This window comes from Hyperolius riggenbachi, chromosome 10, assembly GCF_040937935.1.
Source record: "Hyperolius riggenbachi isolate aHypRig1 chromosome 10, aHypRig1.pri, whole genome shotgun sequence".
NCBI classification, from domain to species: domain Eukaryota; kingdom Metazoa; phylum Chordata; class Amphibia; order Anura; family Hyperoliidae; genus Hyperolius; species Hyperolius riggenbachi.
In genome coordinates, this window is record NC_090655.1 from 35,333,080 (window position 1) to 35,354,359 (window position 21,280).

A 21,280-nucleotide genomic window follows, 5' to 3' on the forward strand; every position below is an offset into this window, starting at 1 on the left:
GGCAGTGAGATCACTGCCTACCATAGAGTTATAACTGCGTTAGCGCTTTGTCGATTTGCGGGAATTGCCCGCTAATCGCTGTAGTGTAAATGGGCCCTAAGGACACTTTTGTTTTTTGCAGATAGTGTCTTGACCCAGGTTTGAACCTGAGACTCCAGGGTTGCGAATGCAATTTTGCCGTGATTTGCGTTGTAATTCCCATTTATGCAGATCGCAAACGCTGCAGTGAGATTGATACTATAGGGATACTTCAGCAACAGCGAAGTATCGCCAGCCCTCGGACTGCATCCATCGCTGTGATGCATTTCAGAATGTGGAAATGTCTCATGAACTGTTATTCGCGATGAGACAACTGCTGCAGATTAGAGCTACAGATGATTATACTGATGATTAGTGTTTGTTTTGACAATGAGTATGTAGTGTTTGTACATGGTGAGAGCTGCAGAGACAGTGCTGCTGAGGAGACTGTGATAAAGCTGATTGCCTTCCCAGCTCACCACATCCTTCCACCTCTTCCAGCAAGGTGTGAAATTCCTTTTCCAGCAGCGGTATTCATGTAAGAGGCTGAACCTGATCCCAGCAGGTCTTATGGAAAACAATAACACTAGCGACCTCTGTAAACCCAAGCCAAGTCATCTAGCCTGCTCTCCCTAATCTGTGCAATAGGAATATCGCAATAGTTCAGCTCTGGGAGTGCCTTGTGTAAAATAGCTCTAAGTACAGGAAACCTTGGATTGAGAGTAACTTGGCTAAAGAGCGCTTTGCAAGACAAGCGAACATTTTTATGAAATTTTTACTTAAGAACCAAGCAACGTCTTCATATACAAGCACAGAACATATATGCACGTCCGGTCATCACAGCTGAGCCAATGGTTCTTCTCCCTTTAATGCTGCAGATTTGTACTAAAAGAACTGTAACAAGAAGAATATGGAGGCTGCCATATTTATTTCCTTTTAAACAATACCAATTGCCTGGCTGTCCAGTTGATCATTTGCCTCTAATACTTTTAGCCATAGACCCTGAACAAGCATGCAACAGATCAGGTGTTTCTAACATTATTGTCAGATTTTACAGGATTAGCTGTATTGCATGCTTGTTTCTGGTGTGATTCAGACACTACTGCAGCCAAAATCAGTAGGGCTGCCAGGCAACTGGTATTGTTTAAAAGGAAATACATATGGCATCCTCCATATTCTGCTCATTACAGTTGTTCTTACAGAATCTGTAAGGAAAAGTAGAATCTGTAAGGAAAAAAAGTGCCCCTATGGGGTACTTACCTCAGGAGGGGGAAGCCACTGGATCCTAATGAGGCTTTCCCCATCCTCCTCCCGAAAATCTGCCAAGCTTGTTGGTGATGCGTACAGGCGCAGCAGCCCCTGCAGCACGCAGCGATATTTACCTTTGGGATCTGGCACAGTAACAATTTCCCCCTTGGGCTCTGGTGGAAATAGCTGAGCCCGATTGGGTCCGATCTACTGGACAGATGCGAGATGCTTGCGCAGTAGGGCGGACCCGATACCACTACCATGGAGCTACAGCGACAGTAGTTTTTACTACTCAGCCATTGTAATGGTACGTACACACTTGCGATAATGATCGTTTGCAAGAAACGATAGTTACCAGACGAACAATCTTGGAACGATTGGAATGCAACGGTGGGATGCAGCGACCATCATACACATTTTAACGATTGTTCTCTCAGAAAAGAACAATAAGAGGGAAATGTTGCGTACATATTTATATAAAAAAAAAACACTAACATGGAGTTCCAATAGATAAAAATATATGATCGTTAACTTGAAAACAAAGTTTATTTGAAATTTATAATGCAACAATAGTTACGGGCCGCGCTACACAGGAAGTACGGAAGCCAGGCACAATCCAACGCAGGCGCATTGGCCCTTGTAACGATCGTTCTCGGCAGATAACTATACACACTATAGTTTTGTAACGATTGTCGCTCGATATGATCCGTCCTGTTGGATTTTCTATTCGTGCCGATATCGTTCGTTCGTCATTGTCCTTAACTATTTGACATTCCTGGACGTGAAACTCACGTCCAGGAAGCCATGTGCGCTCCTGCGCGTTCCCGCGGCCGATCGCGCGCGCTCCCGGCACGCGGTTTGTTAGCCAGCGAATCAGTGAATCGGGCAACGGTGCCCGATCACTGATTCCTCTCTCCCGTAGAAAAAGCGACAGCTTCTCTCGGAAGCTACGCGTTTTCTGCTTCCTATGTTCCCCTACGTCGCTCTAAGCGTACGTGTTACGCTTAGAGTGACGTAACTGTAAACAAACTCATGGCCGCCATCTTGTGGCCAAAAAGTAAACTACATCTAACTGTTAAATAAAAATACACATATTTACCAAAAAAAAATACAATTTCATTCCCACCCTCCCAAAAATACCCACATAAAATGTTTAATTAAAAAAAACAAAAACATTACAATAAAAAAAAAAAAACACTAATATTTACCTAAGGGTCTAATCTTTTTAAATATCTATGTAAAGATGAAATATTTCTATTTGTTTTTTTATTATAAGCTTGTAAATAGTGATGAATGCAAAACGGAAAAAATGCACTTTTATTTCCAAATAAAATATTGTCGCCATACATTATGATAGAGACATAATTTAAACGGTGTAATAACCGGGCCAAATGGGCATATACAATACGTGGGTTTTAATTATGGAGGCATGTATTATTTTAAAACTATAATTGTCGAAATGTGAGAAATAATGATTTTTTCCCGTTTTTTTCTAATTCTTCCTTTTAAAATGCATTTACAGTAAAGTGGCTCTTAGTAAAATGTACCCCCCAAAGAAAGCCTAATTGGTGGCGGAAAAAACAAGATATAGATCAGTTCATTGTGATAAGTAGTAATAAAGTTATAGGCTAATGAATAGGAGGTGAACATAGCTCGGATGCATAAAGTGAAAAACGACTGATTGCGAACTGGTTAATGATCGTTTGGTAAAGTTCTTTACCCGATTGTCGGCAGACCGATCGTTAAGCTGCTGTTTCAAACGACCATAGTCGCAAGTGTGTACGTACCATAAGTCTGCCTATGCAATGCCTCTCAATTCAAAGCATTGCTACTGTTATGTGAAAGAAGGCCTCCGATCTAACTGAGATTGGGAACTGCCAAAACAGAGAGTAGATACCCAACAATGCGGAGGGCCTGGTGCTTCTGCTGTAGTTTCTGGGTCCCCGAAGAGGTGCACCTTCAAATGTAATTAAAGCCTTAAAGGATATCTGAGTTGAAAAAAAAATGTATGAGATAAACAATTGTATCTATCCTCCTTCTCCCAAACAAATGACTTTTTTACCTATGCCACAGTTTTAATTTATTTTTAAATCTAATTTTTAAGTCTTCACTGTTTCATGGCGTCTTCTCAATGACACATACATTGAAGTATGCCAGAGCTAAAATCTATAAAACTATTGCCCCTTTTTATCTCTTTTCTGCTCTCAGAAGCCATTTTCTGCCAGGAGAGTGGTTTATAGCTGTAATTCCTTATCAGTGAGGGTTACACTATAGTCCGACCTGTTCCAGACCCAGACTGAAACTGTCACTTGCGTACCTGATTTTTAACTCTTTCAGGTAGAGAAAGTAGAAAAAGTACATAGCCTAGTAATTTGTGTGCTTGTTACTGTACATACACATGTCTATCTCATCACGTCACATGTCACCTCAGGTGTCCTTTAAAGAGAGTCTGAAGCCAATTTAAAAATGGCTTTTTACCTTTTATTTATGTGAGGCATGTTTGCTCCTGTTAAAACACCGCTATCCCGCGGCAAAGCGAGGGTTTTTTACCCCCCAAATCCCAGGCAGCTTTTGACTGCAGCACTGCCTCTACACGTGTCTATCAGCGCGGATCGCCACTTCTCCCCCGCCCCTCTTAGTCTTCCTTCACTGAGAGGGGCGGGGGAGAGGGGCGGAGATACGCGGCTGATTGATGCGTAAGGAGGCAGAGCTGCGGCTGAAAGCTCTGCCTCCTATAGCAGCAAAATCCACGACAAAGAAAGTTGTGGATTTTGCACAAGGGGATTTGGGGGGTAAAAAATCCTTGTCCTGCCACGGGATTTTAACAGGGGCAAACATGCCTAACATGAATAAAAGGTGAAAAGCCGTTTTTTAAGTGGCTTCAGAGTCTCTTTAAGACCTGATATAAAAATGGTTATGTAGGAGGCTAAAAGAGTTTAACAAAATTCACTTGATTTAAGGAGATTCAATTACAGTACATCTAAAAGAAACTGTGTTGTCAAATTAAGACAGGAAATACCTGGAGGACCACTCTGACACCCTGCTGTGTGACAATATGCTCTGCCAGTGTTTGTGTTTGGTTCAAGCGTTTTTGTCAGGTGTTCAATTAACCTCCACGGCTGCAGTTTGTTCCTGAGTGATCTCCCTGCACAGCTAATAATGACACTTGACACACTGCTGTCTCTTTGTTTCTATGAGAGTCTTGTAACTCTACCTGCTGAGAATGTAACGATGGGGTACACACGATGCAATTTCCCATCAGGTCAATGGGCAATCTGACAGGAAGTTGCACCATGCGCACATGTCCAAACTACTCCCAATCGATAGCGGGATTGATTTTCCAATTATAACTTCCCCAAAACGATTCCGTTATCAGAACTGTCAGAAATAATTGCTTTGATCCCGCCGATTGGATAGGAAGTTGCATTGTGTGTACCTAGCATAGGAGAGTCTTGCTTTCTGCTGCTGATTCTGAAATATATACATGTTGTGCTTGGAGCTGCCAGTCAAGCATTAGAAAGAATGCATGCAATTCAGAAACAATAGTCTGAGAGCTCCCCAGACCTACAGCTGAGAACATGCTGCGTAATATGCTAGCGCTTTATAAATAAAGTCTAATAATAATAAAGTATCAGGAGTTATTATGGTTATAACAATTGCTAATAATAATTCTCCCAGTGTTTCTGTGGGTTTCCTCTGAGCACTTCAGTTTCCTCCCACATTCCATGCTGAAATTTGCCTTCTTAAAACAGAAGGAAACTTGCAATAATTCAGCTATAAGGCCTGGTGCACATCAAAAAACACTAGCAGATCCGCAAAATGCTAGCAGATTTTGAAACGCTTTTTCTTCTTTTTCTGTAGCGTTTCAGCTAGCATTTTGCGGTTTTGTGAAGCGTTTTTGGTGTAGTAGATTTCCTGTATTGTTACAGTAAAGCTGTTACTGAACAGCTACTGTAACAAAAAACGCCTGGCAAACCGCTCTGAAGTGCCGTTTTTCAGAGCGGTTTGCGTTTTTCCTATACTTAACATTGAGGCAGAAACGCCTCCGCAATCCAAAATCTGCAGCATCCCGGGAGTATGCGTTTCTGCAAAACGCCTCCCGCTCTGGTGTGCACCAGCCCATTGAAATACATTACCCTAGCGGATCCGCACTCGCAAGCGGATCGCAAACCGCAGCAGAACCGCTCTGGTGTGCACTAGGCCTAAGTGAACATTTGTGGTTACCCACAATGCACCACTACTGAATATGCAAATTAATCCTTTTCGCCCCTGTAAGCCAGACAAGCATCCAGAACCGCTGGTGTATAGCAAGCCTATAGCTTTAAATATTCCAAAAACGTACTGTATTAATAAGTTAAAGAGCACCTATAACCTTGAGGGCCCTTTCCCACCGAGACGGTGCTTTGCAGCATTTTTACTGCACCCCACCACCGTGCAATGAAAGTCGACGGAAGTGAAGTTTTTTCCACATCCCCGACGCAGGTCAAGAACTACATTAACACTGCTGTGATACGTTGAGTTGCGGTGATCTGCGTCGGCCCGGAAGTCATGTTACTCTATGGCGATATGTAGATCGTAACTCACCGACGCGACATCGCCGCGCGCATGCCCGTAAGTGTATTTTGAAAAAATATGCTTCCGTGCACTTCCGCATACCCGAAGCAGGAAGTGATGGCAAGCACGCGTCACTTCCTGTTTGGCCGGGGGCAATAGCGCTGTGCCATAGACTATGATAGATGTCAGCACTGCATACACATTAATGATTTCTGATAAAATTACAGTAGCAAATAGGATTGAACTTCATTCCAATCGATTTCCCACAAGAAATCTTTACTTTTTCATGAATAGATCATGTGTGTGTGTGTGTGTGGGGTGGGGGGGTCTGTGTGGCTGATATTGTAATTTAACCCCTCCCACAGTGTGATACCAGGGCCATGGTCCTGACAGTTTGCTGCCTGTGAACCTCATTGCGTTGTGGGAAATTACGGCTTTTACCAACTGCCAAGCAAGCAATATCTCCCTCTGTGCATAAAACTTTCAATAATCAACATTCTGTACAGATCACCTGGCAGAACTAAAGATGTCACCGCCAGTGATAAACTTCATAATGTAAATCAGGGAGAGGAAAGATTTTACAATGAGCAAAGACTGACTAAATATTCCATAAATTAATATCGTAAAAAAACAAGCAATTTTATTCATTTTTTGCATTTTCACTACAGTTTCTCTTTAACTGCTTCCGGACCGGCGCGGACGAAATCTATATCCTGCTTGTGGCTGCACGTCTTTGGCGGGATGTAGATTTCAACATCGTCACCGCGCGGTCCTGCCACTCCCTCCAATTGCACCGCTTTCTCCCTGCCGCAGCTCACTCGCTCTGAGATTTCATTAGCTCCTGAACGTGTGATCACTGTGAGCCAATCACGTTGTCTTACATTGATTGACAGGGTGGGAGCCAATGAACCAGCTCCTGAACAGGGTACAGAGATCTGCCGTCATAGCGACGGCAGAGAGAGGGATGGAGGAGCAGCGTGAGCTGCGGGTATGTGCGGCAATTCGTCGGGAGGGGCCATTTTACGGTACCAGCGGTCTCTGGGGCCAGAGACGGCTGGTACCGAAGTAGTTAAGTGAAAGAAACTACCGTATGTATGTCTGTCTGGGAGAAAATGTAACTAATCTGTGTTTTACAAATGAATTCCAGTAAAAGTAATGTTTTCCTGGATTGCCATTGTTGGGAATTCATTGTCTGCATGGACGCTGATTAAACACAGCCCCCCCCCCCCCCCCCCCTCCGTTTCTTTAGCAGCAATTGTATGTTTTTAGCAGAGAACTTGATCAAAGGGCTGGTGGCCTCAGCAAGGTGCCATCTACGCCCCACAACATCTGTCTGGCCAGCCCTGGAAGCTGTCTAATGACCCTGATTCAGGGCCTGCCCAAACACAACCGCCCTCATAAATTACCTTATCTCAGCCACATCATAAACTGTACGCTTCAAAAACAGCCTTTTTCTGTCTGAAGTCTCAAATTAGGAAGGCGATCTGTTGAAATCCTTTCAACATGTTTAAATTGTGTCCCGGATCAGGGTGGTTTGTGCTCTGAATAATGGAATAACCACTGAGTGTGCCGGAGATGGTTTTTGCCAAAGCACTGATTTTCAAGCAGCCTGTTTCCTCTACAATCATGAAAAGTGTTGAAGTTTCATCCTTTAATCTTTCTGGTCAGGTCTTAACATGCCCTTACCCTCTTATCTCTCCAGACGCTCCAGCTATGTGTGCAGGTGTCTGGCCACTCTACTCCACATAGTGGACACTAGAATACCCAAGGAGCTCGGAGTGACCCAGAACCACTAGCAGGGCCGACTCTTCCATAGAGGCAAAGGGGGCAATTGCCCCAGGGCCCAGAACCTGTAAGGGCCTACAAGGCGGCTTCGCCCTCCTCCCCTCCAGCTAAGATGACCCCATACATGCCTGCAGGGAATGAGGAAGAGAAGTGGAGAGCATAGCGCACGGTGCTGCCTCCTGTGTCCTGCCTGCATTAGATAAGACTCTGTGTACACTCTGCATTTGTAGGCTAACAGAGAAGGGGATAATGGGAACCCCAGCAATGCTTTTGGGGACATAGTTACATAGTTATTTGGGTTGAAAAAAGACATACGTCCATAGAGTTCAACCAGAGAACAAAGTACGACTCCAGCCTGCTCCCTCACATATCCCTGTTATACAGAGGAAGGCGAAAAAACCCTTACAAGGCGTGGTCCAATTAGGCCCAAAAGGGAAAAATTCCTTCCCAGATGGCAATCAGATGAAATCCCTGGATCAACACCACTGGGCATTACCTAGTAATTGTAGCCATGGATGTCTTTCAACGCAAGGAAAGCATCTAAGCCCCCTTTAAATGCAGGTATAGAGTTTGCCATAACGACTCCCTGTGGCAATGCATTCCACATCGTAATCACTCTTACTGTAAAGAACCCTTTCCTAAATAAATGGCTAAAACGTTTTTCCTCCATGCGCAGACATATGATGGACACCTAATGATATTGGGCTTTATTCACACAGCCGTGATAACTCCTATCACGTCGCGCTAGCGTTTTGTGGTCGCTATAACGCGCATAACTGTTTTCGCGCACAATTGCGATATTGCACGCTAATGCAAGTTTTTGCGTGAAAATTCGCATTAGCACACTCAAATTTGTGATTTCACGCGAAAACCATTACGTGCGTTACAGCGCGTGCAAAACGCTAGCGCAACCGTGATATGAGTCATCACGGCTTTGTGACTCAAGTCATTTGTGTGACTGGGGGTGGGGCCTGCCAGCCAGCTTGGGGAATCGGGGTGGTGAATTTCCTCTGGGGGTGGGGCCGTGCTAGTGGGGACCCAAAGTCACTTTTGCCCCGGGGCCAAATTGTAGCTAGAATTGGCCCTGACCACTAGGAAAGTATAAGGTACTAAAAGAGACTGAAACGCCGTCCTACTAAAAAGCAATGCTCAGTGTAATTTGCCTTCGGAAAACACCAAGGGCTTGATTCACTATAGGGTGCTAAGTGTTAGCACGCCAGTGAAAAGCCCTTTAGCATGTGCAAAGTGCCTTTACACGCGCTAATATGCACACAAAAGTTTGTGCGCAAAGTTTTGCGGTGCGCGCAAAACGTCACACCATTCACGTGCAAAATAGCCTGAGAAGCATACTTTGCATGCGAACGGTGCAACGTTTTGCGCGCACCAGCACGACATTTTCGGTGCACCAAATAACGTGCGATCAGTAACAGCTTTGCACGTGCAAACTACTTAGCACCCTAGTTTGCACGTGCAAAGCTTTTAGGCGTGCTAACTGTGTTAGCATGAGGCCAAGGTATCTGAAATAATTCAGCTTCAAGTGTGCAACTGTGGTTTCCCACAATGCATCACTACTGAATATGCAAATTATCTCTTGATGTCCCCGAAACTGTAAGTGTCATTGCCTGCCCAGGAGTATAGGATAAATATTGCAAACACTGTCTGATGTACATCATTGTTCAGCCTGGTACACACAACACAATGCCCCATCGGATTGACGGGTTGAATTGATGATTTCCAGCTCCCTAAGGAGAACGGTATCAAATTTCTTGATCAGGAGCAGATCAGACATGCCAGAAGTTATGGATTGCACCCGTTGATCTGAGGGGAAATTGTCTTGTGTAACAGGCAAAGCAAGATTTCAATTGGCTGAATGTTTATAGAAAGTATTCAGAGCGCATCACTTTTTTACACATTTTGTTGTGTTACAGCCTTATTCCAAAATGGATTAGAGGGACCCTGAGTATAGGAGAGAAATGGAAATCTGATCTTACTTGGGGCTTCCTCCAGCATCCCCCCCCCCCCCCCCCGTAGCCCACAAGGTCCCGCTGGAGGCTCTGTTAAAGTGTACCAGAGCTCAGGAAACTAAAAAGATTTATACGTACCTGGGGTTTCCTCCAGACCCATACGCTCCGATCGCTCCCATGCCGCCATCCTCAGTCTTCTGCAGCGCCGGTCCCGGGTCCCTGCACTCCCGGCAGTCGGAGCCAGTCTGACGTAAGAGAAGTGCGCCCTCTAAGTATCTCTCCAGCACATGCTGGAGAGATATATCCATAGAGCGCACTTCTCCTGCGTAGACTGGAGCCGACTGACAGAAGTGCGGGTACCTGGTACTGAAGCTGCAGAAGACTGAGGATGACGGCATGGGAGCGTTTTACATACCTGGGCTGGAGAAAACCCCAGGTATGTATAAATGTTTTTAGTTTCCTGCGCTCTGAGTCCCTTTAAGTGCATGTATTTGGCCAAAGTTGTGTGCAACTTCACAGGCGCGGCACCAGTGGGACATTTACATTTGAGGGGATAGCGGGTGGTATTTTTCGATCGTCACAATATCGCCACTCACCCGATCGACCACGTCGTACTGAGATTTTCCAGCTTTCTCGATTGATATAGAAGACTGATTTCAGCCCAAAATTGGTTGAAATGTCAATTAGGCATGCTTGTTGCATCACTGAGTCGATAAACTTATCAAATTGGAATGTTGTTTGGGCCGCAATATCGGTAGATGTCTGGTCAGCTTCAGTATCCCCTTTTAGATTGCTGTAATATCATCAACATTCAACAAGCTGTTAGAGGAAGTTTTTAAAAACACCTTGTTAAAGCCAGCCAGCCACAGTTTACAATCCAAGTGGTTTACGTAATAGTCAGTGCACTGTGCCCTGGAGGGAGCGTCCATGGTGTGGATGGTGTATTTGTGTGTTGGATCTTGGCTCGTGTAGCTTCAGGCCTGCAGAAGTCAGTCGGCTTCAGCGCCTTACAGGAGCTCTGCGATCCTCTGCACTTTATGAGGTGGAAAATAGGGATGTTTTATGGCCGTAGAGATGTTGTGGCAATAGTCACGCCCTGGATAAGCCTTCAGTCAGTTGAACTATGAAGTTTGCATGAGCACAACACTGATTTTATTCATTTTGTTGATGTCCAATAAAAGTAATGTCCTGTCAATTTTTTTTGTTTGTTTGAAGTTCGTTGTTGGTTGTCATCATGGTGGCCGATGAGTGGTTTATTTACCTCTAACTAGGGCCGGTTCTCTCATGAAGCAAGGTGAAACATTTGCATCAGGCGCTGAGATTACAGTGGCACCGTTTTTGTAACAGCATGCAGTCAGAGTTGGAGGAGAAGCAAGAGGAGAGCACTGTGAAGAGGTCATTTTTGGGGAAAAGTAGCTTATTGTGCTGTGTGAGGAGTCTGGCAGTGAGTGAGAAGGGGGAAGGCAGGAGAGCAACAGTGTTTCATTTTACTTGCACAGCAGAAGGGAGGAGGTGGAACTGTTGTCCTGACTGAGGAGGGCGCACATCCTCTTAAGTTTGCCTTGGGCAGCAAAAAGTCTAGAAAAGGCTCTGCCTCTAACTATGTGTATATAAAGGTATCGGTCAGCACAATCAGAGCTGCCTGAAGGGTAATGTCCCATAATTAGGTCAAATTTTCCACAGCCACAATGCTGAGGAGAATTCAATCCCTATACAGTGGAGTCCTGGTTAACTCAACCAACCATCAGTCCCAACCAACCAGCACAAATTACTGGCAGTACTCAGTGGTGAAGACCAACTTCTTAGGTTCTGCTGTGCTTAAAAAACTGGGTTCTACGGCTCCCCAAGGTTAATATGCTTTCCATTACTGCATTTTAGATTTAGATTTCTTTGATGGGGCAGAGCTTAGCTTCTGTGCAGCTAAAAATGAGGCTTTGGTAAGAAAAACAAAGTTCTGATACTGTGATACTGTTAAAGAAACACCAAGCCTTTTCAGTGCTGCTGAGTAGATTTTTAGTCTGGAAGTTCACTTTAACTGGGCAATTTAAATTTTCTTGCAATCTACACTGCACATAATCCATGGGCACTTAGACAAGTGCTTAGGGTGGATGAACACAAGAAAGTTAATGGTGAATACATCGAGTACCACCTGAGCCCCCTCTGCCCCAGAACCCCCTCTGCTCCAGAGCCTTTCATAAATACTGCATCATCATGCAGTACATCACTGTGTTTTAGCATGACAGATGTAACTTCACTTGTCTGCAGACACATTTGCATTGTACAAGCAGAAAGAGCAACACTGCTATGCGTATTACACAATTTAGATTTTGGCATAAATTTAAAAAGGAAATAGAGCTGCTCGGTCAAGTGACACGTGGAATCCATCATGTGTTCAGTGATTGCTTGCACAAAATAGGCCTGCAGCCTCCTACACCATGTTCACTGACCTGTATGACACAACCTCAGTCTTTTAACAACATTGACCATATATAATCTAGAAAGGGCTCAAGAAGTGACCTCACATAAGAAGACTCCAAATTTCATGTATGTCATCGTGTAATGAGAGTTTAAGTAAAACAAACACTGTCAGGGCTAAACTGTCTTGTCTGTTTGTGTTGAAGTATTCATTGCAGACATCAGGAGAACTTCAGGCCTAGACACATCCCCTGAAATCTTCTGCTGAAAGGTGTGCCTATTAATCTCCCAGCTTTCAACTTGTACTTTAAATCCCATCATAGAATCATTTCCCCTGCAGGTTTTCAGTGACTTAAGGTGAAGTGATGTCAAGAGCAGCAAGGTTTCTCTGAGGTCATATTCAGGTAGAATTGTTTTGGTTTTTTTTTTAGTTATTTAGCATCAACATCTCCCGTAGTGCTGTAAATAGTACAAAACGAATAGTGGGGAGCATAGATACTGTATATACTCGCGTATAAGCCTAATTTTCAGGACAAAAAATGTGCTGAAAAGTTACCCCCTCGTCTTATATGTGAGTCAGTGAAGCAGAACAGATGGTAAGGGCCGATTCACACTAGAGCGGCGTTTTGCCACGATTTTGGCAAAACGCTAGCGCTTTTTAAAAGCACTAGTGTAATGAAACCCCATCGGCCCATTCTTACTTGTGCGATTTGCGCTAATCGCCGCAAATCGCCCAAAAAAGCGAATGCGGCGCCTGCATCATTTTCAGGCGCGGTATCTCGCGATCTTAAATGGTACAGATGTTTTACCCATTACACCGACAGACTGCGTTGTAGAAACTTTCAGCTCCATCACTCCTCATCTCTAAGTCCTGACAATTTTGATCATCTGTAGGTCCTTACAATCTAGATCATCTCTAGGTCCTGCCAGTCCAGACCATCTCTAGGTCCTGCCAGTCCAGACCATCTCTAGGTCCTGCTAGTCCAGGCCATCTCTAAGTTCTGCCAGTCCATACCATCTCTAGGACTTGCCAGGTCATCTCTAGGTCCTGCCAGAGTCCAGACCATCTCTAGGTCCTGCCAGTTCAGACTATCTCTAGATCCTGCCATTCCGTACTATATCCAGGTCCTGCCACTGGTCCAAACCATTTCTAGATCCTGCCATTCCAGATCATCTCTAGCTCCTGCTGCCAATCCAGACCATTTTTAGATCCTGCCAGTCCAGACCATCTCTAGGTCCTGCTAGTCCAGACCATCTCTAGGTCCTGCCAGTCCAGATCATCTCTAGGTCCTGCCAGTCCAGACCATCTCTAGATCCTGCCGGTCCAGACCATCTCTAGGTCCTGCCAGTCCAGATCATCTCTAGGTCCTGCCAGTCCAGACCATCTCTAGATCCTGCCGGTCCAGACCATATCTCGGTTCTGGCAGTGCAGACCATCTCTCGGTTTTGCCAGTCCAGACCATCTCTAGGTTCTGCCAGTCCTGACCATCTCTAGGTCCTGCTGCCAGTCCAGACCATCTCTAGGTCCTGCCAGTCCAGACCATCTCTATGTCCTGCTAGTCCTGACCATCTCTAGGACCTGCCAGTCCAAACCATCTCTAGGTCCTGCCAGTCCAGACCATCTCTATGTCCTGCCAGTCCTGACCATCTCTATGTCCTGCCAGTCCTGACCATCTCTAGGACCTGCCAGTCCAAACCATCTCTAGGACCTGCCTGTCCAAACCATCTCTAGGTCCTGCCAGTCTGGGCCACTCACTTGAGATAATTTTACTTCTTATCTTCAAGATACCTTTTCAGCACCTGTGAACACACATGAAATGCATATCAATGCACTGTGCAACGTATGTATCACAAAGCACATGTTGCACAGTGCACATAGTGCGGTTAGAGCCTTAGCAACCGCACTATCCAAGCTTCACCTAAAGAGGGCATGGTATTTAACCATTTATAGCAGAATTTTAGATATACTGTAGCCCTATCTGTAAAATAAGGCATACTGGAACAAAACTGCTTTCAAAACAAATAAGGAGTGCCTATTGCTTCACACTTGGCTCAAATGAATGGCAATATAATGGCTTATCTGATTATTGGTATTTCCCTGGGCTCTAGAAATAAGCAGAGTTTGTATGGAGTTCCTCTGTTCATTCATCTTTTGGCTCCATTCAGGTGAACAGACTGTACACCTTTGCGTGGCTGAGATATTATAAGACACAGAATAGTACAATTGTGTACCCCATGACCATTTCTGTGGCAATCAGTTTCTTCTCCAGGGCAAGAGAAAAAAGAACAATGCACACTATTTTCTTGTGAGCCAAAGATATCTCCATTAAATTCATTTCAACTTCCTCTCATTCATTCATCATATGTATGAGGTACTTACAGTGTAGCGTGACATTTTTAATTACATTGGCCTATGCAAAGGTCTCGCTAATGAACGTGAATACTTGGCAGTGTGAACTTGTGTGACTAGAATAACTGCAAACAATATAGTTTATGCATGTGCTTGCTTTAAATCTTAAAGGTTACACAAGGTGACATGTGACATGATGAGATAGACCTGTGTAAGTACAGTGCCAAGCATACAAATAACTATGGTGTTCCTTTTTTTTTTCTCTGCCTGAAAGAGTTAAAAATCAGGTATGAAAATGGCAGTTTCTGTCTGGGTCGGACTACAGCATAACCCTCACTGTTAAGGAATTACAGCCTTAAAACACTTTCCTGGCAGAAAATGGCTTCTGAGATCAGGAAGGATATAAAAAGGGTCAATTATTCACATTCTGGCATACTTCAATTCATGTGTTATTGAGCAGAGACAATGAAAGAGTAAAAACTTAAAAAAAAGTAGATTTAAAAATAAAACTGTGGGATAGCTAAAAAAGCAACTTTTAGGAGGAGGAGGATAGATATAATTGTTTATCTCATCGGTTTATATTCACTTCATGTTTTCTTTAAAGCGAAGGTTTACCAAATGGAATGGGGACAGGCGATCGATTTTCAATAGATTCCTTGCTTGAATCTTTTACATATCCTAATGCTGTGTGTGGTAGGAATCGATTGCTTGAAAATCGATTTATTTCCAAAAGGAATTGATCGTTTTGGAACATTGTGTAGAAATCTATAAGTGTATGGCCAGCTTAAGCATTATATTTATAGCTGACATGACCATCTCAATAAGTCAGCCCATGGGGCTTTGTTGATTTATAATCTGGTGGAATTTCTAGTTGCTTTTAAAATCATTTTCCCCTGTATTTTAGCCGCCTGGCAAGTTCAACACATAAGTGCTAAAAGGAATCCACAGGGCTTGTGCAATATAGTTAGAGACCGCTCCTTAGAACTATAATAAATCATTGCTTTTAGAAACTCCTGCTTTCATATTTGCATGGCTAATACAGCTCTGCTAAAAATTGTAGTCAGCAATGCATAGATCAACATTGCTATGTATTTATATAGTTACATAGTTTGGTAGAAAAAAGACATCTGTCTATCAAGTTCAACCCCACCCCCATTAAAAAAACCAACAAACAAAAAACACTGCCCTGAACCTGCACATATCCCTGTTGATCCAGAGGTCCATCTTTACATAGTATATATCAGCCTTTCTCAACCTATTTACCCTGGGGGAACCCTGCAAATAACTTTGGGATCTCAAGGAACCCCTGTAAACAATTTTTTTTATCTGGAGGCAGGGGCGTAGCAATAGGGGTTGCAGAGGTAGCGACCGCATCGGGGCCCTTGGGCCAGAGGGGCCCTGAAGGGCCCTCCCTCAACTACACTATTAGCTCTCTATTGATCCTGTGCTCATAATAATCACTTCTATAGATACTGTGAATAGTGGTAATCATTATCAAACTTTTCCCCATCCCCTTCTTGCACCTCTGACACTGTTGTTGCCATTAGCAGGTTTTGGTGCGCCGTATAGAGTGCTTGGGGGGCCCCATTGTAAAACTTGCATCGGGGACCCACAGCTCCTTAGCTACGCCACTGTCTGGAGGAACCCTTACATTTATTTTGCAGGAGGCATGGGCTTTAGAAGCTGGTGAGGCTGTTTATTTTACTACCCCCTATTACACTGCCACTTACTATACTGTCTCCTTATCCTAGTGCTATTTATTAATGTGCTCATTATTTTTCTGAGTCCTCAAGGAACCCTGGGCTTCCAGGATCCCTGATTGAGAAAGCCTGGTATATATATAAAGAAAAGTAGTATGCTAATCACATAGCTTTCAGATTGTATATTGAAGTTTTTAATTAACCTCCTCTGCGTTCAGTTTTTCCTGGATTTCTGTGCAAAGAGTGTTTAAGTTCATTTTCATAACCTTTTTTTTCCTGTAACTTACCACAACGTGTCAAGCAAAGGTCTAGTATACATTTTGAGTATAATAAAAGCTTGAAACACAAAATCAAAACTAAATTTTAAAATTACTCCCCAAAATAAATCTCTGATCATTGACATTTCCGAGCTGCAGCTGCTCAACCTGCATTAATACAAATGTAAAGGTGGCCATACATGTATCGAGGATGGGCAGAGTCAACCAAGAGACAAATCTCTCTCAGATCGAATCTGATTAGAGAGAGATCTGTCGGCAGCTCATACATCACAGGCCGATTCCCTATCGATTTCAGCATGAAATCTTATGGGAATCGGCGGAGCCCGCTGCCTTGCCGCTGCCCTTCTAAACCTGGTAGCCAGGTTTAGGTGTTCCCCAGTATAGGAAGCCAGGTACAGGTGTGGCCAGTATAGGTAGCCAGATTTAGGTGTTACCTAGTATAGGAAGCCAGATACATGTGTGGCCAGTATAGGTAGCTAGGTTTAGGGGTTCGCCAGTATAGGTAGCCTGATACAGGTGTAGCCATTATAGGTGTGGCCAGTATAGGTAGCCAGGTTTAGGTGTTCCCTAGTATAGGAAGCCAGATACATGTGTGGCCAGTATAGGTAGCTAGGTTTAGGGGTTCGCCAGTATAGGTAGCCTGATACAGGTGTAGCCATTATAGGTGTGGCCAGTATAGGTAGCCAGGTTTAGGTGTTCCCCAGTATAGGAAGCCAGGTTTAGGTGTTCCCTAGTATAGGAAGCCAGATACATGTGTGTCCACATTACCAGATACATTATCTGTCCACTTGTTATAGGAAGTAAAGTACGTGTGCGGCCAGTATAGGTAGCTAGGTTTAGATGTTCCCCAGTGTAGGTTAGAACATATGATCCCCAGCGCTTTTACTCACTCTCGCCTCTCTATCCCTGCTGCACAGCTCCTGTAATCTCCATGCGGCATATCGGGAACCGGCGGCTGGCGTTGTTACTTTGATGGCGTCACCCACTGGGTTCCAATATGCCGCACAGAGATTACCGGAGCTGTGGTAGGGCTCTGCGATCGCTGGTGAGAGGTGAAGGTGAGTAAAAGCGCTGGGGATCGGGGGAAGGGGGATTGGAGGGTTCAGGGGATGGGGGGGGGGGCACATGTTTTAACCTGTACTGGGGACGCCTGCATATTAGGAAACCTCCCTCCCAGGAGCTTTAGGGCTGATTCACACTACAAGAGCTTTTTCAGCGCGAGAGATTTTAAAAGCTTGTGCTGATGCAATTTTATGGGGGATTTGTACGAAATCACATAACTTTAGTTTGAACACACACATAGGATAACATTAGCAAGAGCTTTTAAAATCACAAAGTGCTTAGAAAAGCTCTTGTAGTGTGAACAAGCCCTTAAAGTTTTCCCGAGCCAAAGCTTGCATACAAAATCACATATTTGCCTGAGAAGAAGGCAGCCTCTGGATCCTGATGAGGCTTCCCACGGTGTCCTCCGATCCCCCAGTTGCTGCTTGTGAACCCTCCATAGGTTACTGTCAGACTCACCGTGCTGGGCCGCAGCGTCCGGGTTCCCGTGGTGCGTGTCGGGTCTGTTGTCTACTTCCTGGGTGGACCCGGCGGGCTCTTTCATCCGGACGTACGCGTGCACGTGTACCCGGATACAGTTCCAGTACTGGACGTTTGTACACATCAGCGCATGCGCGAGATTCAAATCTCGCCCCCAAACGGGATTTCCCCTATAAAAGCCTCTTCCGCCCTGCAGTAAGTGCTGACAGTTCGTTTCAGCTAGTGCCTGTGTTGCCAGCGTTCCTGGTGTGCTTATTCTGATTGACTTCTGATTTCCTCACTCGGCTTGCTAGTGACTACTCCTGATCTCTGGTATCCTGACCCTCGGCTTGTTCCTGACTACGCTTGCTTTCTGCCTGCCCTGATTCCTGGCCTGTCTCACCGATCAAGATTGTTCTCCGCCTGCCTCGACCTCTGGCCTGTTCCTAGACTACGATCCTCAGGTATCTGCCCACGACCTCTGGCTTGTTATTGGACTACGGTAAATCATCATCTAAGTCTCTACACTGTAGTGTCGCCTGTTCTCTAAATCGCTGTTGGGGTAACCTGGAGTGCAACCTGGTGGGCACTAGGCAGCGAAGTCCAGCGTCTCCATTAGGGGGACGCTGGTGAAGACCCGTGGTCACTTAGACCCTGCCCTCTGGGAAACCCTTGCCTCAGTGGTGCGGTCAACAGGTTCCTTGCAATCGTAACAGTTACCTGTAAGGGCTTATCGGCAATCCGACTGGGGCCATGCTCCTCTTCACGCACAAGTGTGGTCGTACTGCGCAAGTGTGGAGGTGGAGGTAGCTCCATGCTACAGCGAAGGTGCGGCCATACTGACTGCAGCACAGTTGCGCTCGTACCAGAAGAAGAGCACAGCCCCAATCAGCTGGAGGGTCCACTAGCGGCCACAGGGTACCAGAGGAGAGCATGGCAAGTTCTGGAGGACCCAGAGGCTTCCCTCTCCCTAAGTAAGGATGTGTTTCTGAACCAGAGGTTGTTACATATCATCACCATCATAGACATCATCTGCGTTTTGGAAATTTTCATTCTCATGATAATATGACTTGAGGAATGTGACAGTGTATAGAAACATTCCTGCTCTCCAGCTCTCACTACCATCTGAAATGTCACAATTATTCCGTAATAAAGATATTCAAGTGCAATAACCTGGAGCAATCAGCTATTAGCTTCCAAAAGACCTGTTTACTGTAAGTATATAAACAGCGGCATAACTACAATTCATGTTCCTGGCCTCCCCTTGGTGCCCTTTACAACCTGGGGACCCATTTTACAAGAGTCATTATACAAGTGTGGCCATCATGCTCATCACACCCCTAACACGTGGAGGCACAAAAACACCTGATCTGAAGGATGGTCCCCTGTATCAAAGCATGGGAAGGTTAGTAACCCCCCGCGCGCCCCACGGCTCTGGGCCCCCCTGCAGTCCCAGCGCCTGCTCCCCACCCCCTATGAATTTAGCCAAAGCCACGATAGGCTAGTGCCTACAGGTGTTCCCGTCCATGAAAGGCGGCTCGCTAGCTGCCAAAGTGCTCGCTCCCATGCCTCCCTCCCTACAGAGCGCGAGTGGAGCGAAGACTTGCCAGTGCCGACATGCCAGTGATGACCGCTTCTCTCCCCAGCAGCGCGCCCTTCGTCATCTCCTAGGTAACAGTGGCGTCTCATTACTATGAAGCGCTGCCGTCAGTACGTGCAGGCGTGTAATAGTAGTAAGCAGCCGCTGCTGTTACCTAAGAGAAGCGGTCATCGCTGGCATGTCGGCCCGGGTGAGTCTTTGCCCCGCTTGCACTCTGTAGGGAGGGAGGGAACTTACTACACTGGCCACATAGTGGCTGATTGGAGGGCACATGTGACTATAGGGACACATCTGGCAATCTATAGGGGCTAATGGGGGCAGATCTGGCTATCTATAGGGGCTAATGGGGGCACATCTGACTATAGTGGCTAATGGGGGCACATCTGACTATAGAGGCTAATGGGGGCACATCTGACTATCTATAGTGGCTAATGGGGCACATTTGACTATCTATAGGGGCTAATGGGGGCACATCTGGCTATCTATGGGGGCACATCTGGCTATCTATAGGGGCTAGTGGGGCCACATCTGACTATAGGGGCTAATGGGGCACATCTGACTCTCTATAGGGGCTAATGAGGCACATCTGGCTATCTATAGGGGCTAATGGGGGCACATCTGGCTATCTATAGGGGCTAATGGGGCACATCTGGCTATCTATAGGGGCTAGTGGGGCCACATCTGACTATAGGGGCACATCTGGCTATCTATAGGGGCTAATGGGGCACATCTGGCTATCTATAGGGGCACATCTGGCAATCTATAGGGGCGAATGTGGGCACATCTGGCTATCTATAGGGGCTAATGGGGGCACATCTGGCTATCTATAGGGCTAATAGGGGAACATCTGACTATCTATAGGGGCTAATGGGGGCACATCTGACTATAGGGGCTAATGGGGCACATCTGGTTATCTATAGGGGCTAATTTGGGCACTTTCTGCTGCATTTACTGTTGACACAGGTTTACTTTATAAAAAATAAAGGTAACTCTACACTTTGCAATGTTTTTTACCCAGTTATTCATTTGTACACTGAAGCAGATTTAACCGCTTCCAAATAATCTTCTGATCAATATTGAGGGCTGAAATTGATTGAAAGTTTAACCTTTTCACCTCCCCCAGCACCAGTATCTAAGTCCCTGTATTTACACAAATATAAACAAATACAAACACTTGGTTCTTTTTCTATTTTTAGAACACACTAACTCTGTATCTCCATCTTGTGGCCAAAAAGTAAAACCACATCCAAATACCCTATTATACACCTTCCCATAGAAAAATGAAATACATTTTCATTGTTTTTAAAAACCCTTCGAGGTGAAATGGTTAATCTGCAATGTTGGTCTTTAGACGGCTGTAAAATAATCAGTTGTTTTAGCGATCAAATGACAATCGAAAACAAAACCAAGTGATTATTGAATAGTGTATGGCCAGCTTGAAGTGGACCTGAACCCTTGCACAGGACAGAAGGAAAAGGAAAAATGCACTTTGTATGTATTTAGAGAGTTTAGCCTGTCTAACTCCCCCCTCATCTGTGACTAATCACCAGTGTAATTTGATCTCTCAACTGGCTGTTTGGCAGAGCAGCTATTATGTAAACACAGGATGTTAACCCTAAGTAGACACACTACAGATTTATTGCTGGATTTGTATCATCTGTAACAAAGAAATTTTTCTTTAAAATTGATTATGCTGTTGCTTATCGTTTAGAGCAGTTCTGAGTTCAGGCCTTTTTCTGCTTGGCTTCAGTCTGCCCCACTGTGATATTGTTTTACATGCTGCAGATACACTGTAAGGGCTGGAGCCCACTAGCAGCCACGTTTGTAATTAAAAAAAATCATTTACA

The 21,280-nt window shown here is 44.9% G+C and overlaps 1 protein-coding gene across 1 annotated transcript in view; it reads left to right on the forward strand.

Moving 5' to 3' along the window:
• Nucleotides 1-21,280, forward strand: part of LOC137534144 (uncharacterized) — a 113,697-nt gene that overhangs the window by 12,627 nt on the left and 79,790 nt on the right. The window lies entirely within an intron of this gene.